We start from the raw sequence: 19,646 nt of genomic DNA, 5'->3' as shown, positions 1-19,646 counted from the left end.
ATTTCCTCCTCTGGAAAATGAAAAGACCTCCAGGGCTTTTGGGGAAAATTGGAGAAGAATGTGAATGTACTTTATAGACAACAGAACAGAGGTCCACAATAATGGTCAGTGGGACAGGTCTGGTCTACAGATGTGCTGGTTTGTCCCATGCAGGATTATTATTTTTTATCTGAAGTTTTTACAGAAACTCTGACTTCTTTTGAGAAGTCCCACCTGGCAACAATGCAATAAAAGGGAATAGCAGTTGCTTCCTTACACAGGATATGTTTTCACCATGTCATTCCTGCCCCCCAAACTCCTCAGTCTTACTGAGACATCACTCATTTATGTTAACTCCTAGGCCCCCAGGGAGGTCTGAGTTTGGGACCCCTAAAGTAGAACATGAAAAAGGTGTTCATCATATATGAGGGGGTTGTCAAGCACTAATAGGGAAGGTCCATGAGAGAAGAGAGTTTGTCAACACTCAGGATGTGGCCTGGAAGATTGGCTTCCCACCATACCCAAAATCATTTCAATGGACAACTTCCCAGACATCCTATGACTTCCCACTTGGTGCTATTATACTCACAGAGTATTATACTCACAGATTTTTGTGTCCATAAAGCTCTGCTAGTGGAAACAACTAGTTCCTTCTGCTCCTCTCTTTTCCCTCACACAGCCTACAGAGTTCTGGTTGGAACTTCCATGCTAACACCAGGGCCTGCTCCAGGCAGTGAGTTCCAACTGCCTCCTTCTTCATTCATCAGGGAAGAAAATTTCAGGGTCAAAGCCAAAGGCATTTGTGTTGTTTCATGGGACAAAGGAGTTGAAGGCCTGCACCATGTAGGTACAGTCTCTGTGGATTCTCACTCCCCATGACTTGTAAGCAGGTGATCCTGCCCCAACCTGAGATCTGGGATCGTTGGCCTAGACTCCAGCTGGGCCCTAAGCCTTGGACATATGTGTCTTCTTCTCAGTGGAGGGGCAGTTTTTCTTTAAATGGGCTTTTCTTTGACAGTAAGACAGTAAAATCATGAGTCATTTTTATAATCTTAGAATAGTGCCTTTTATATAGAGAGGGCCAAGCACAGGCATTAGCTCATTGAATCTTTACAATGTCACACAGAAATAGAAAGTTATTATTATTTCTACTTACAGGCAAATAAATTACTGAGAATTTAAGTCATTTGCATAAGGTCACACAATAGGAAAGGTTGATGCTAGGATTTGAATTCGTGCAGTCTAAATGCAGAGCTCTTGCTTTTACCCGCCTCTATACAATACTGTCTTTCAAGAGATTTGAGCATGTATTTAAAGATAAAGGAAGTTGCTTAGATCTAGCCACAGGCAAAACTTATTCTGCATAGTTTAAAGCACACTGGATGCGGAGAATGTTAATTTGCCTCCATCCACAAGAATAAATTACGGTGGGCAGTCAGTTTTGAGAGTGATATGCAAACCATAAAATCCTCCAACAACATTCTTTACCAGCTGCATTAATATGATCCTGCATCTCCTATTCCTGAAAATTTAAGTATCCTGAACCAGTTAGATGCAGGGCACCAGAAAGTAACTAGGTGGCTTGAGGTTCTCCTTATATACACCCATATCCTGCCTGGAAAGAGAGCAACTTGGTCTACCATGGAGTTCTCTCAATTCCTCCTTTGTGCAAGGTACCAGAGAGCTCAGAATTCATTTTTTGGATTTAGTAAAGGGAGGCACCATTACACAGCAGAGGAGAATTGAGCACTAGCTTCCCTATTCCTCCAAATGTCCCCCAGACACAGGCCTGCAGCTCTGGGCAAGAATGGTCTTAGACAGTGATCTCCACGACCTCTGTCCTATAGGAGAATGACAGAATATCATTCCAGGCAAAGGTAATCATCCCTGAAGACATGGTTCAAATCCTGCTTTTTCTGTTTTTCAACTTCCTCAGGGGAGACTTATCCCTTCTGTAATACAAAGATAGATTTAAGAGATGCTGGTTCGGCAGAGTATAAGCTCATTTACTGAAATGGGAAACTGGAGAGTAGTGGTCCATAAAATGAATAACTAACCCACTCCCGTAACAAACTTGGTTACAGCAGCATCCTGTGAGTATGACTGCTTCCTTGCTGTCTTCCATTCTAACACTGTCAACCTTATTCCTGTCTGAATGGTGTCCCAGAGCCTCAATATTTTCACAGTATTTCCCTTAATTTATCTGGCTTCATTAAAATTTTATCACCACTCAGTCCCTGCTTCAGAGGGTTGCAGAGGAGCTTGTCTCTCCCCACCTTGGCCATGCAATGCACAAAAAGTGGTAAAGAATAAACCTTGCTCCAAGCTAGCTACTACTTTCCCCATCTTATGGGCAGAAAGATTCTTGGCTATGGATCCCATCTTGTTAATGGCCTCTGTAAACTTCAATTGCCTTGAGTTTGAATCTCCTATGTTCCTCTGTACCATCAGTGGAATGATCTATGGGCAGGTAAGATCATCAAGCACCACCTGAATGACATCTTATTTTGACTATTGCACATTAGTATTCCAAAGAAGAACATTTGTAAATAACAGTGACTAGGGGATTCTTGTTTCAGGGTTCATATAGTATAGATTTATTAGATTTGTTTAGGTTTAAAATGATTTTAGTCAAACAGAATATTAGGAGCAAGAATTAGTATCTCTTATGTTCCCTAGACCTGTGCCTTAGTTTGGGTTCCCTCAAAAGCAGACCAAGAGGTATGAATGCAAATAGTTGATTTGAGAGTTAGAAGGAACCCTGATAGAAGAGTGGGGAAACAAAGTAGCCGCTAATGTGCATGTTATCAAGCCAGCTACTGCCGTGGGTAACTGGAGAGTAATTCCAAGGAGAAATTTCATCCCCTGGTGGCGACCATAGTTAATAGTTTATAGTTCATTGGGATCCTTTGTGTCACCAGGCAAGAATGTTTCTTCTTTGAAGACCAGGACTTCTAATACTATAGAGCCCATCTTTGTGGGAATGAGAAATACAATGTTCCCCTAGTGAGATATTGGGAATGATGGTGAGTAAAGCCATTCCAGCTTCTCAACCTGGTTCCTGGTCCAAAGGTGCTCCCTACTGGAGTCACTCTGCCATCTAGAAATTTCTCAATAGTACACACAATGCATTCTGTAAGTTTGTACCCTATATGAATGCAAGCTTCAGCTTTGCCTTCAGCAAGCCTTTCCAAAACCATCTGAGACCAGATGATTCTGGGTAGTGCAGTATGTGATATCACCAGGAAATCCTATGGTCATGGCTTACTCTCATAACTCCTTGACCACAATGAGAGGCTTTGGTCAGATGCTGTGTTGTGTGGATTAGAAGCTTTGTAATCCTCTAGATAGTGATACTGAATAAGGTTCTGAGGGCATCTTACAAAGAAGGTAAATCCATACCAGAAGTTTCTAATCCTGTGAGTTTGATTCACTAGTCTTTCTGGGATGGAAGGGTCTCAATGTAATTAATCTCCACATAGCTGGTTGGTCTCCTTGAAAAGGGCACACAGTCAAGGGCTCAGTGTTGGTCTCTGTTATGCGCATGTTGGACATTCAGAAGCAGCAATAGCTAGATTGGCCTTGTTGAATGCGAATCCACGTTGTTGGGCCCAAACCTAGCCTCCATCTCTGCCACTGTGGACACTCTGCCTGTGTGTCCATCATGCCATTCCTCGGCAAGATGATAAAGGCTGACAAATAACAACTGGCAGAGTAATTTTGGCTCAGTCTGGTGACAGAGCAAGAAATGATGACTTTTTATTAAAATAACTACTCCTAGGCTTCTCAGCCATTTGTTCATTCTTCTCATCATAAGTATTAATCAGTACCCTTAACTGATTTCCTCATGTAGTTTACTTCTTCAGATGTGTGTTCTATTACACATCTTTATAACCTCTGGAGGTCATTCCCTGCTGGCTGCCATTCTAGCCTGGCCTGGCATTATAATAATCATAACATGCTGGCTTTTAGTAGTTGAAGTCTACCACCTGGACTCTTTTGCTTCAGGAACCCTATCATCCCATCGTTAGAAAAAAGCTAACACCCTTAACTGCACCTCCTACTGTCTACTTCTTATGATGACTACTTCTTACTAATGCTGGTGCCCTCTTGCCAGTGCATTCCTAATGGATTTGGTGAATGGGTGCGTTTTGGGCTGCCCTATGGAACATAATTCATAAGATACATTTAATCCAGCATGTCTATATCCTTAGACTTTTACTTCCTTCCTCTTTTGTCATTGAAATGAAATTATTTCAACTTGGCTCAGCATGCGCCCTTGCAATTTCTGGATTTCTGGGAGTCTCCCTAGCAGTAAATTTGCCCCAACCCCTGAAGCCTTTGCCAGGATGTTAAATCTAATATCCAAAGGTAATGACTCAAGTCAATAATCTGTCCATTATCTAGTCTAATGGTCTGGTCCCCTTGATCAAGTACACTCAAAATCCAAATCCAGAGGTGCTATCCTGGCCCCTGCCAACTCATGATGGCTAATCTTTACAGGTCCTTGGAGGTAAGGTTCCTTTCTCTGATCAGGCCCAGTAATCTCCATGAGTGGTTATGCTTACCCCCAGCTAGCAGACTAGATGCCAGAGAAAATCAGGGTCAGATGTTATGTGGAACCCCTGTTGCCTTGTAGGGAAGGGGCTACTATAGTGAGGTGTTGGAGGTGGGACAAGAGGTGACCATCTCTTCATAGGAAAAGAAGGGTGTGCTTGCCCTGTCTGCAGTCTAACAATTCAGAGTATGGGAAGTAACATAATTCCATACCATACTAAGAATCCCAGGTTTGTCCAACCAGGCCCTGACCTTGGTATAAGAGACTTGTCTCGGTTGTGCATTCAATCAATTTTGCATCACAGCAACTATTAATCTGGAGTTTGGTCTTCTATTTCTTTTGCTCTTCAGGGAACAAGAGCTTTTTGGAAGCTTCTTAAAGAAGCTCTCTGGAATTCACAGTTACTCTTCAAAGGTTTGTTAACTGCCTCAGCTTTTCATTATCTCTCTGTAATGGATCAATGCAATTTAGTACCAGCTAGCCAATTCTATTGTCCTTGTCTACATGTTCTTCCACATTCACTCATACTTCTGAAGAGATTGAATGATTGCTTTGGCCAAGGAGTTCTCCTTCACTGGAATATTCTCTCAATTGTAGAAAATTTTGGTGATTGGGCTGCCACCTTGTTCCATAGACCAGGGCTCAACAAATTTCCTATAAATGGCCAGATAATAAATATTTTTTTGGTTTTGTGGACCAAACAGTCTTTGTAGCAACTACTCAACCCCTTTGTTGTAGTGCAAATTAGGAGAAATAGACAATATTTTGTCTATTATTAGGTAGTTGTAGCAACTACTCAACTCCCATACTCCAAAAATACACAATATATAAATGAATGCATATGGCTGTGATCCAATAAAACTTTTTAAAAAGCAGGTGCTTGTATGATTCCAACTATATGACTCTGGAAATGCAAAACTATGGAGACAGTAAAAGTATCAGTGGTTTCAAGGGACTCAGGAATGAATAGGTGGAGCTTGAATTTTTAGGGCAGTGAATTGATTTTGTATGACACTATAATATAGATACATGTCATTGTACATTTGTCAAAAGCCATTTGTGTACAGAAGCCATTGTGTATAAAAGCCATTTGTGTACAACACAAAAGGTGATCCATAATGTAAACTACTGCCTTTAGTTAAAAATATTGTACTCATCAATTGTAACAAATGTACTACACTAATGCAAGGTGTTAATAATAGGGAACCTTGGAGGAAGGTGGACAAGAGTTTTTCTGCTTATTTTTTCTGTAAATCAATGACTTCTTTAAAAAGTCTAATATTTTTTAATATTCTTAAAAACTGAAGGTAAAATAAACACTTTTCCATACAAATTAAAACAACAGCAACAAAATCAGGTGGCAGGTAGTACTTGGACCTTGGGCTTTGTTGGTCCCTCCACTCTCCCCACATACACACACACACAAATCCACAGGTTATTCATGCCTCATATAATATCCTGGACAGGGTCTTCTTTGCCACCTGTAAATGAATGGCCCAGTCCCCGAACCCTATCTTGCTGTCTCAGACCACTCTTGCAACCAATTGTATTAGTTTGAGTCCTCCAGGAAACAGATGCTGACATCAAATTAGGAATGTAAGAGACTTAAGGGGAGAGAAGCACCTATAAAAAATAAAAGGGAAAGATGCAGGATTGGGCAGGAAAAGGTTTTGGCCCCAGTTACATAACTGACAATATCTTGAATAACTCAAAGAGGCTCTGGAGCAAAGATTACCCACCAGAGAGGTTTCTGGTTGGTCAGCAATGGCCAGACAGGCCCTAGTACCGTCACTGTGTTAACTCATTGGCTGGGAGCTACTCTGATACTGGATTGGATCCCAAAGGCACTGCAGAGAGAAGGTGTCAGCAACTGCTCTCCTCAGAGGTCCATAGTAAATTCTTTCTCAAAAGCAGATCTGAATGGAGTATCTCCATGGCAGCCCAGGGTGCCAGTTTCTTTTTTTTTTCTTTTCTTTTTTTTCCAGTTCTGTTGAGAGATATAGTTGACTTATAGCCTTATATTTGTTTAAGGTGTACAACAATAATTTGGTGTATATATATGTAGTGCAAAATGACTACCACGATAAGTTTAACACCCACCATCTCATAGTTACAAGTTTTTTCTTGTGATGAGAACTTTTAAGATCTACTTTCTTGGCAAGTTTCAAATATGCAGTATAGTACTATTAATTGTAGTCACCATATTATATGTTACATCCCTAGGGCAAATTTGTCTTATAACTGAAAGTTTGTACTTTGGACCAACTTTCACCCATTTTTTTACCCTATCCGTGCCCACCCCCCCAGCTCTGGTAACCACCAATCTGTTCTCTGTTTCTATATGTGTTTTGGGATTCCATGTATATATGAGATCATATAGTATTTGTCTTTATCTGACTTATTTCACCTAGAATAATGCCTTCAGGTCCATCTATGTTTTTACAAAAGGCAGAATTTCCCTCTTGTATGGCTTAATAATATTCCTCGGTGTGTGTGTGTGTGTGTGTGTGTGTGTGTGTGCGCGTGTGTGTGTGTTCCACATCACCTTTATCCATTCATCCTTTCATGGACACTTAGATTGTTTCCATGTCTTGGTTATTGTGAATAATGCTGCAATGAATATGAGAGTGAAGATGTCTCTTTGATACAGTGATATCATTTTCTTTACATATATACCTAGAAGTGGAATTGATGAATCATATTGTAATTCTATTTATAATTTTTAGCAGTCTCCATTCAGTTTTCCTGACTCCATCAATTTACATTCTCACCTAAACTGCACAAGAGTTCCCTTTTCTTTACATATTTGCCAACACTTATTTCTCTTGTCTTTTTGATGATAGGCATTCTAATAGATGTAAGGTGATACCTGCATTTTTCCCTGATAGTAACGTTGACCACTTTTTCACATATCCATTGGTTATTTTGAAGTCTTCTTTGGACAATGTCTATCCAGTTCCTCTGTCCATTTTTAAATCATATTGTTTTTTCCATTCAATCTTATGGCTCTTTATATATTTTGGATATTATCCCTTAATAGCTATATGACTTGCAAATATTCTCTCCCATTCTGCAGATTGTATTTCCATTTTGTCAATGGTTCCCTTTGCTCTGCAGGAGCGTTTTCCATTTCATGTCCTACTTGTTTATTTTTTCTTTTGTTGCCTGTACTTTTGGTGTCATATGTAAGAAGAATCATTGCCTAGATCAATGTTAAGGAGCTTACCTCCTATGTTTTCTTCTATGAGTTTTATAGTTTTAGGTCTTATGTTCAAGTCTTTGATCTGTTTGAGTTGATTTTCCTGTATGATGTAAGATAGAGGTCTAATGTCATTCTTTTTCATGTGGTTGTCCAGTTTTGCCAGCACTATTATATTCTTGATTTCTTTGTCATAAATTAATTGACCATTTTAAATGGATTTTAGGGCTCTCTATTTTGTTCCTTTGATTTACATATCTACTTTTATCCTAACACCACACTGTTTGAATTATTATAATTTTGTGATATAATTTTAAGTTAGGAAGTGTGATTCTACTAGTTCTGTCCTTCTTCTCAAGACTGCTTTGGCTATTCAAGGTCTTTTATGGTTGTATACAAATTTTAGGATTGTTTTTTCTATTTCTGTGAAAAATGCCAATGGAATTTTGATAAAAGTTGTAATGAATCTATAAATGGCTTTGGATAGTATGGGCATTTTAACAGTATTCTTCTAATCTACGAGTATGGAATATATTTTCATTTATTTGTGTCGTCTTTAGTTTCTTTCATCACTGTCTTATAAGTATTCAGTAAACAGATCTTTCACCTCCTTGATGAAATTTATTCTAAGTATTTTATTCTTTTTGATGAAATTGTAAATGGGACTGTTTTCTTAATTTCTCTCTCTGATAGTTTGTTGTCAGTGTATAGAAATGCAACTTATTTTTATATATTAATTTTTTATTCTAAAATTTTATTAATTTCAACAGTTTTCTTGGTGGAGTCTTACAAAATATGTCTTCTGCAAATAGAGACAGTTTTACCTCTTTCTTTCCAATTTTGGATGTCTTTTATTTTATATTTTTATTATCTTTTTCTTACCTAATTGTTATACCTAGGATTTCCAATGCTATGTTGAATAAAAGTGGCAAAAGTGGGCATCCTTGCATTGTTCTTGATCTTAGAGGAAACTCAAATTTTTACTACTGCGTATGATGTTAACTGTGGGCTTATCATAGATGATTTGTTTTATCTTGAGGCACATTCCCTTTGTACCCAGTTTTTTGAGAATTTTTTTAAAATTTTTTTAATGTTTATTCATTTTTTGAGAGACAGAGTATGAGCGGGGGAGGGGCAGAGACAGAGGGAGACACAGAATCCGAAGCAAGCTCCAGGCTCTGAACTGACAGCACAAAGCCCAATGTGGGGCTCGAACTCATGGACCCTGAGATCATGACCTGAGCCGAAGTCAGACACTTAACCGACTGAGCCACTCAGGTGCCCCAGTTTTTTGAGAATTTTTAACATGAATGGAGGTTGAATTTTAAAAATTCTTTTTCTGCATCGATTGAAATGACCATATAATTTTTAACCTTTACTTTGTAATGTGGTGTGTCACGTTGATTGATTTGAGGATGTTTAACCATCCTTGCATCCCTGAAATAAATCCCACTTGATTATGGAGCATGATCCTTTTAATGTGCTATTGCAGTTGGCTTGCTAACATTTTGTGAAAATGTTTGAGTCTACATTTATGCATTTATTGCATTTCTATTATCTATGTTGGCTTATAATTTTCTTTTTGAGCAGTGCCCTTGTCTGGTTTTGATATCAGGGTAGTACTGACCTTATAAAATGAGCTTGGAAATGTTTGGTCTATGTTTTGGAATAGTTTAGAATAGCTTGATCTATGTTTTGAATAGTTTGAGAAGAATTGATATTAAGTTTTCTTTGAATATTTTATAGAATTTATAGTGAAGCCATCTGTTCCTGGGCTTTTCTGTTGTTGGATCTGATCTCTTTACTAGTTATTGGTCTGTTCAGATTTTTTATTAATGATTTGGCCTTGGTAGGTTTATGTTTCAAGGAATGTATCCATTTTTCTAAGTTGTCCAATTTGTTGGCATGTAATTGTTTGTAGTATTCTCTTATGATCTTTTGTATTTCTGTGGTATTAGTTGTAACATCTCCTCTTTCATTTATAATTTTATTTGAGTACTCTTTTTTTTCTTGGTAAAAATTTGTCTATCTGCTTACCTTTTCAAAACAAATGGCTTTAGTTTCATTGATCTTTTCTATTGTCTTTTCAATCTCTATTTTATTTATTTCTTCTCTCATCTTTGTTATTGCCTTCCTTTTATTAACTTCAGGCTTAGTTTGTACTTTTTCTAGTCATTGAGGTGTAAAGTTAGGTTGGGCATTAGAGATCTCTCTTGTTTCTTAACCAAGTCATTTATCACTATGAACGTTCCTGTTACAATAGCTTTTACTGCATACCTTAAGTTTTGAAATGTTGTATTTCCATTTTCATTTGTCTGAAGATATTTTTTTATCTCTTCTTTGACCATTGGTTGTTAAGTAGCATGTAGTTTAATTTCCACATTTTTATGAATTGTTCAGTTTTCTTTTTGTAATTGATTTCTAGTTCATCTCACTATGGTCAGAAAATATGCTTGATATGATTTCAGTCTTCTTAAATTTATTAAGACTTGTTTTGTGGAGTAACATATCATCTATCCTGAAGAATATTCCATGTGTGCTTCAGAAGAATGTATATTCTACTTTGGATATAATATTCCATAAAGGTCTGTTAAGGACATCTAGGTAACATGTTTAAATCCAATGTTTCCTTCTTGATTTTTCGTCTGGGTAACTTATGCATTGTTGTGAGTGGGACATTGAAGTCTCCTGCTATTATACTATTGCTGTCTATTTTTCCCTCTAGGCTCATTAATGTCTCTCTATGTATGTATGTATATATGTAAGTATTCCTATGTTGTATGCATAAATATTATAAATTTTATATCCTCTTGTTAGATTGACTCCTTTATCATTATATAATGACCTTCTTTTTTTATAACATCTATTTTGTCTGACATAATAAATATAGCTACCCCTGCTTTCTTTGGGTTTCCATTAGCATGTAATACCTTTTTCTGTTACTTAACTTTCAGTCTTTGTGTGTTCTTAAATTTGAAGCGAGTGTTTTGTTAGGCAGCATAGTTGTATCTTTCTTGTCCCTTCAGCTACTTTGTGTCTTTTGATTGGAAAGTTCATTCGATTTACATTTAAAATACTTATGGATACTATGTGGCAGTAAGAAAGAATGAAATATGGCCTTTTGTAGCAACGTGGATGGAACTGGATAGTGTTATGCTAAGTGAAATAAGTCATACAGAGAAAGACAGATACCATATGTTTTCACTCCTATATGGATCCTGAGAAATTTAACTGAAGAACATGGGGGGGGGGGGGAGGAAAAAAAAAAAGGTTAGAGAGGGAGGGAGCCAAAACATAAGAGACTCTTAAAAACTGAGAACAAACTGAGGGTTGATGGCGGGTGGGAGGGGTATTGAGGAGGGCACTTGTTGGGATGAGCACTGGGTGTTGTATGGAAACCAATTTGACAATAAGTTTCATATTTAAAAAAATAAAATAAAATACGGATAGATATGGACTTATTATTGTCATTTTATTGTTTCTCGTTATTTATAATGCTTTTGTGTCTTCTTTTTGTCTCTTGCTATGTAATTTGATGATTTTCCGTTGTGGTATGCTTAGATTCCTTTCTCTTTATCATTTGTGTATTTACTATCGGTTTTTGCTTATGGTTACCAAAGGTTTATATAAAGGATCTTACATCTATAACAGTCAATTTTAAGCTGACAACAACTTAAGTTCAAATGCATACTAAAGTAAAATACATACTCTCTATTTTTACTTTCCTTCCTGTCACATTTTATGTTTTTGATGACATAATTTACATATTTTTTCCTTGAGTATCTACTAACAAATTATTGTGGTTATAGTTATTTTTACTATTGTGTTTTAATCTTTATGCTAGATCTATGCTAGATCTCCCACCATTACAACATTAGAGTATTCTGAATTTAACTATATATTTACCTTACCAGTGAGATTTATACTTTCATATGTTTTCCTGTTACTAATAGTGCCCTTTCATTTCAATTCAAAGAAGTCCTTTAATATTTCTCATAAGTCTGGTTTAGTGGTGATAAAATTTTTCAGCTTTTGTTTGTCTTTAAAACTGTCTCTCCTTCAATTCTGAAGGCCAGTTTCATCAGATAAAGTGTGGGCAGCTTTTTTTTCCTTTCAGCACTTTTTTTTTTTAATATGAAATTTATTGTCAAATTGGTTTCCATACAACACCCAGTGCTCCTCCCAACAAGTGCCCTCCTCAATACCCATCACCCACCCTCCCTCCCTCCCACCTGCCATCAACCGTCAGTTTGTTCTCAGTTTTTAAGAGTCTCTTATGTTTTGGCTCCCTCCCTCTCTAACCTTTTTTTTTTTTCCCCTTCCCCTCCCCCATGGTCTTCTGTTAAGTTTCTCAGAGGTAACTTATTCTTGAGGCTCCTGGGTGGCTCATTCAATTAAGTGTCTGACTCTTCATTTCAGCTCAGGTCATGATCTCATGGTCATAAGATTGAGCCCCACATCAGGTTCCATGCTGGGCGTGGAGCCTGCTTAAGATTATCTCTCTCCTTCTGCCCCTCCCTCCTCTCTCTCTCTCTCTCTCTCTCTCTCTCTCTCTCTCAAAAAACAAAACAAAACAAAAAGCAAAAAACTGATTCTTTATTGGCTCCAGTCCTATGAGACCTGTAGATATAAGCCCTGCTGGCTACCAGAGCTATGTGGATCAAGGGGTGCATTCTTTGTGCAGCAGCCACAAAAGCCAGTTTCCAGACATGTGCACAAGCTCCTTTCAGGGAGATACAAGTGACCGGTAGCAAGATAGGGAGAATGTGGAGTTGGCTCCTGAGAGAGCCTCCCTGGTCTCTTGGAGGAATAGTAGTCTCTTCTAGTTGCATGCTAAATTAAGAGCCTGATTCTCAGGCTTCAGCTTTTAAGGTATGCAAATAGGACTCTTTTCAGTGAAAGGATTGTGAGATGGGCATTTGTTTGTTTGTTTTTTTTTCAATATATGAAATTTATTGTCAAATTGGTTTCCATACAACACCCAGTGCTCATTCCAAAAGGTGCCCTCCTCAATACCCATCACCCACCCTCCCCTCCTTCCCACCCCCATCAACCCTCAGTTTGTTCTCAGGTTTTTTTAATATGAAATTTATTGTCAAATTGGTTTCCATACAACACCCAGTGCTCATCCCAAAAGGTGCCCTCCTCAATACCCATCCCCCACCCTCCCCTCCCTCCCACCCCCCATCAACCCTCAGTTTGTTCTCAGTTTTTAACAGTCTCTTATGCTTTGGCTCTCTCCCACTCTAACCTCTTTTTTTTTTTTTTCCCTTCCCCTCCCCCATGGGTTTCTGTTAAGTTTCTCAGGATCCACATAAGAGTGAAACCATATGGTATCTGTCTTTCTCTGTATGGCTTATTTCACTTAGCATCACACTCTCCAGTTCCATCCACGTTGCTACAAAAGGCCATATTTCATTTTTTCTCATTGCCACGTAGTATTCCATTGTGTATATAAACCACAATTTCTTTATCCATTCATCAGTTGATGGACATTTAGGCTCTTTCCATAATTTGGCTATTGTTGAGAGTGCTGCTATAAACATTGGGGTACAAGTGCCCCTATGCAGTGAGATGGGCATTTGACTTCTGCCTCTGTGCTGAACGCTGGAGGGATAGCCATGAAGAGTCCTCAGGAGCCTGTTAAAGAACCATTTCTTTGTTTTTTATAGTTTGGTGGGTCTTGTGGATACAAGTCCCATTGGCCTTCAGAACTAGGTGTTTGGGGGGCCCATCCCTCAGGTGGAAATTTTAAAAGTTTGGGCACTAGGTGATGGGCCCAAATTCTTCACTCCTCAGGGAGAAGCTGGGAGTTGGGAGTTACTGTCCCATTTTATGGCACCATGCCAGGATAGGGTATATGGTGAAAGTATGTCTCAGCCTGTCCTACCCATTTGGTTTGTTTTTTTTTTCCTCATCTGGATTTCTTTTTTTTTTTTTTTTTTTTTTTTATTTTTTAAAAAAAATTTTTTTTTTTCAACGTTTATTTATTTTTGGGACAGAGAGAGACAGAGCATGAACGGGGGAGGGGCAGAGAGAGAGGGAGACACAGAATTGGAAACAGGCTCCAGGCTCTGAGCCATCAGCCCAGAGCCCGACGCGGGGCTCGAACTCACGGACCGCGAGATCGTGACCTGGCTGAAGTCGGACGCTTAACAGACTGCGCCACCCAGGCGCCCCACATCTGGATTTCTTTTAAGGGGAATTCTTCTCTGTGCAGCTATAGATTCAGTGTGTCCATGGGAAGAGGTGAGTTCAGGAGCTTCCTATGTCACCATCTTGAACTGGAACCTTCTGCGCAGGGTGCCAGTTCCTTAAGTAGTCTCCCTCTCAGTCTCTTAATCAGAATCAACAGATAATCTTAAATCTCCCTTACAATTGAGGCAAAAGTTGCCTTTTTAAAGAATGAGAAAGACTACTTCTAGAGAGCACCAAAGACAGAATAGGCAACAAGATTCATTGGCTCCTACAAGATTAAAAAGAAAGATTAGAAAAAGACTACCAACTGAGGGATCCCAGCAAGGCTCAAATAGCATAAAGTGTGGAAATCATGTTAGAGCTGAATTTTTCTATTTCTTCTCTAATGGAGGAAACTTAAAACATGAACTGTATGTTCTGTCAAGAATTATCTTCACTTCTGGTCTCTTCTTTCACCATTGACTGGTACCTTATTGTGGTTTTATAGCTTATGATGTATTTTTCCCTCACTCAGTTGTTTGAATTATAGGTTTTTTTTATTCTGAGTGACCCAAATCTTCCAAACCTAGGGCCTGTATCTTAGTTTGGGTTTTCCTAAAAGCAGAGCCTGAGATAAGTTCGTAGAATCATCTCCTAAATAAACTGCCCATACCCAGGAAACAGGGAGAGGGAAAGGGGAAACTTGAGATAGGGGAGGATAAGAGGTAGGTGAAAAAGCTAGGGTGAGATGCAGTATTTAAGTCTGCACTTCAGCTTTCCACTTTTGTGGAAGGATCTGTATACCTCTTAGACTTGCCTCCAGGACTAACACCTCAGCTCTTCCAGGCTGCACAAACAAAAAGCCTTGGATTAGCAAATGCCAAGCTCAGCAGTAGAGGTCCAATGAGAACCTGGAGAACATGCTAATAGGAATGAGATATAAATATTCCCTACAGATATGAATGAAACCATAGGTAGCTGAAAGGATACACCATAGGTATTTGGAGAATGTTATGGCCCATTTGACCCAAAGACAAAATAAGTCATTCCTTTGGATTATAGCCATTCTATTTAAACAAAGCACAATGGTGCATGCACACAAGGGTTGCCACTAAATTTAAGACTCTTGATAGCATGTTTTACCCAGATTTGGCCCCACCATAGGGCTTTCTGGGGTTACCACCAAAGACCCCTCTTCATCATTTATTCCGTGACAACTGAAGTGTCTTATGGCCTTGGGGGCTGATTATTTTGTCCCATAGTCTGGCTCCCTGCCTGGTGCTGGCTTCTCCACGAGGGGTTTTTCTGTTTCTCTGTTATCCATCTGGCTCTAAAACACAAATATCTAAGAAAGCTAACATTGGCCTTGCTTCTTAGGAGAAAACAGTGCCCACAAAGGGCATCACAATATTTTGGACAGACTTTTAAAATGATTCATATTCAGGGGCACCTGGGTGGCTCAGTTGGTTGAGTGTCAGACTCTTGATTTCTGCTCAGGTCATGATCTCATGGTTTTGTGGGTTTGAGCCCTGTGTCAGTCAGGCTCTGCACCATCAGTGCAGAGCCTTCTTGGGATTCTCTGTCTCCTCTCTCTAGCCCTCCCATGCTCATGCTGTCACTGTCTTTCTCAGAATAAATAAACTTTAAAAAATATGATTCATATTCTGCAGTTGGATGTCTGGAAGGATTCTTGTTTCAGAACCAAGATGATGGGGGACAGGGAGCACCAGTTTCTCTGTCCCCACCCCCTGATCAAGGTTGTATATGGAAGTGACAGAGCAGGTCTCTTTACCTTGGTTCCCTGATCACCATCAGGTATCTTATCATGAGTGCTCCAGAGGATTTACTAATGTTCAAAACTTGTACACCTTAATATGTGAAACTATGGGACCTAAAAGAGTATATAGGTGCAATTTCTGCTTACATAAACTAGATTTTATCACGAACAAAGTTCACTGGACTAAAGTAGGAGCCCTGGGATTCAGGACCAGATTATTTTAGGCAATTTATTTACTCATATGCTCCCTATGAAGTCATCAATAATAGAATAGGCCCAAGTAAGACACTGATTGCCTTATGAAATTATATAAAAACTTTTTAATAAGTATGAACAACTACATCAAATAAGTATTAGCATCAGCAGCATATTAATATGACCATAGGACAAAATAATTGAAACACAAGGCCATAAAGTATTAGTTTTTAATAAGTAAAAGTATATTTAATAAGTATTTAAGACCACTGTTTTATAAGTATAAACCACAATTCTATTAAGTTATTTTCTTAGATATTTTAGCTCCTAGGCATCACTGAAGTTCACTGGCTTTATATTTTAGAGCCAAAGTTGCTATGGTAATACTGACAGTTTATTTTCTTTCTGTGGCACATAGTATCTCATCTCCTAAAAGCCTTATCCCTATCACCATCACTTGCATTCTAGTAGACTCCAAAGCAGTGCATATAAACCAAGAACCATCATTCTTTTGGCAAGAGAGCAGCCTCCAAAGAGGAGGGACCAACATAAGTGGGATCATGAACCACTGTGAGGAACACTGCTCCCAAGATAGGTGGAAGATGTCAGGTGCCTTAACCAGAAAACAGAGATCAAAGAGAGCATGTACCATCTGTCTTGCTCACCTGCTGCCTGCTTTGCTAGCTCAGTACATGTTGGAAGTATTATTTGTATAGTGAAGGAGAATGGGTCAAGAGAGCCATGAGCACTAGAACAATAGTGCTTTGAAATGCAGTCTCCACAATTCTTCTGCTGATAGAACTAGTCTTTTTCCTCTGGCCCCTCTGGGATTGGCTCTCTTCTGAGATCTACACCTGTTGGTCCAACTCTTGCTCTTCACTAGTTTTGTCTTTGCTCTGCTTTAGACTTTCAGCATCTCATCCCCTTCTTGGGGTTCTCTTTCTGCTAATCAGCCTCTGACTAGGTCAGTTAGCTTAGCCATTCTCCTCCCAAGAACTATCTTTACCCACAGTTGTGGACCCAGATGTCCTTCTAATACTGCTTGAGTCAGTCACTGCTGATAATTTCTTCCTAGAAAGGCCTCTCAGAAGCTATTCAGTAATAACTCCATCTAGCCAAGATGCCTCAGGGTTCAGTGAGCTCTGCTGTGTGATTAGACACTGCCATCTCCTGGTCAAAGCACTGAACTTGGTCCCAGCTGATCTGCCCCAGCAGTTCACCCTTGGGCTTAATTGTGTATGATACCCATCTACACTGCTAGTCAGTATTGGAGAGGTACTCCTGACTGCCCCCCTGTCCTTCCCCCACATCTTATACAGCATAGAACTTAGAGAATTAATTGCTAGCACTTCCCTGTGAACTCATCTAAAGACTACACCTCCCTCAGTATAAATGCATCTTCTCTACAGAAGGAAATCAACTCTAGATCCTGGACTTCATTATTTTGTCTTCAACCTAGCTGGTCAAGTGAGTCATCTAAAAGAGATCTTAAAAACTTATGTCTTAATTTGGGGTGCATACTTGTCTTCACATGGACTTCTAAGCAGTTACCTAGTAACCAAGTTAAGCGGGGTTTCTATACAGTAGCTTTTGGAGTTAGATTTTTTCTTTCATTCTTAAAGATTCTTTTATTGAAATATAATTGACATATATTAGTTTCAGGTGTACAACATAATGATTTGATATTGTATACATTGTGAAGTGATTATCATAATAAGTCTAGCTACCATTAGTCCTCACACAAAGTTGCAAAAAGTTTTTTTCTTGTGTATGAGAAATTTCAAGATATACTCCCTTAGCAGGTTTCTTTTTTATTTCCTGCATATTTTAATGCTAATTTCTAATTTTTTATTAATAATTTATTTTTTAATTTACATCCGAGTTAGTTAGCATATGGTGCAAAAATGATTTCAGGAGTAGATTCCTTAATGCCCCTTACCCATTTAGCCCATCTCCCTTCTCACAACCCTTCTAGCAACCCTGTTTGTCCTCCATATTTAAGAGTCTCTTATGTTTCTTCCCCTCCCTGTTTTTATATTATCTTTGCTTCCCTTCCCTTATGTTCATCTGTTTTGTATCTTAAAATCCTCATATGAGTGAAGTCATAGGATATTTGTCTTTCTCTAATTTCACTTAGAATAATAGCCTCTAGTTCCATCCATGTAGTTGCAAATGGCAAAATTTCATTCTTTTTGATTGCTGAGTAATACTCCATTGTATGTATATACCACATCTTCTTTATCCATTCAACCATCGATGGACATCTGGGCTCTTTCCAGACTTTGGCTATTGCTTTTTTTAGGATAATTGTCCATTTTTATGGTGAAATATTCCCATCATGGCTGATTCCAGTTTCCAAAATGTCACTGAATTCAGAGTTTAGAAGAGGTTCACAAAATTGGTTCTTACAAGTCAGTTGGAGTCAGTTCAAGATGAAAAAAATAAATCCTCCAGAGACCACTCAGCCTCGATAATGTCATAGTCCTAACAAATGGAATATCTTTTATTTTTTTAAATTTTAATATAATTTTTAAAATTTACATCCAAGTTAGTTAGCATATAGTGCAACAATGGTTTCAGGAGTAGATTCCGTAATGCCCCTTACCCATTTAGCCCATCCCCCTCCCACAACCTCTCTAGTAACCCTCTATTTGTTCTCCATATTTAAGAGTCTCTTACGTTGTGTCCCCTTCCCTGTTTTTATATTATTTTTGCTTCCCTTGCCTTATGTTCATCTGTTTTGTATCTTAAAGTCCCCATATGAGTGAAGTCATATGATTTTTGTCTTTCTCTGACTAATTTCACTTAGCATAATACCCTCTACTTCCATCCACGTAGTTGTAAATGGAAAGATTTCATTCTTTTTGATTGCCGAGTAATACTCCATTGTGTGTGGGTGTGTGTGTATATATATATATATATATATATATATATATATATATATATATATACATACATACACACATCTTCTTTATCCATTCCTCTATCGATGGACATTTGGGCTCTTTACATACTTTGGCTATTGTTTTTTTTATATGAAATTTATTGTCAAATTAGTTTCCATACAACACCCAGTGCTCATCCCAAAAGATGCCCTCTTTAATGCCCATCACCTACCCTACCCTCCCTCCCACCCCCCAACAACCTTCAGTTTGTTCTAAGTTTTTAAGAGTCTCTTATGCTTTGGCTCTCTCTCCCACTCTAACCTCTTTTTTTTCATTTTTTCCTTCCCCTCCCCCATGGGTTTCTGTTAAGTTTCTCAGGATCCACATAAGAGTGAAAATATATGGTATCTGTCTTTCTCTGTATGGCTTATTTTACTTAGTATAACACTCTCCAGTTCCAACCACGTTGCTACAAAGGGCCATATTTCATTCTTTCTCATTGCCACGTAGTACTCCATTGTGTATATAAACCACAATTTCTTTATCCATTCATCAGTTGATGGACATTTAGGCTTTTTCCACAATTTGGCTATTGTTGATAGTGCTGCTATAAACATAGGGGTACATGTGTCCCTTCAAAACAGCACACCTGTATCCCTTGCGTAAACACCTAGTAGTGCAATTGCTGGGTTGTAGGGTAGTTCTATTTTTAATTTTTTGAGGAAACTCCATACTGTTTTCCAGAGTGGCTGCACCAGTTTGCATTCCCACTGGCAATGCAAAAGACATTCTCTTTCTCTGCATCCTTGCCAGCATCTGTTGTTGCCTGAGTTGTTAATGTTAGCCATTCTGACAGGGGTAAGGTGGTATCTCATT

Source organism: Lynx rufus, unplaced genomic scaffold (genome assembly GCF_022079265.1).
Source record: "Lynx rufus isolate CCGP_SWC_20201006 ecotype Redwood Valley unplaced genomic scaffold, mLynRuf1.p SCAF_3, whole genome shotgun sequence".
Classification (NCBI taxonomy): domain Eukaryota; kingdom Metazoa; phylum Chordata; class Mammalia; order Carnivora; family Felidae; genus Lynx; species Lynx rufus.
This window is presented reverse-complemented; position numbering follows the sequence as displayed.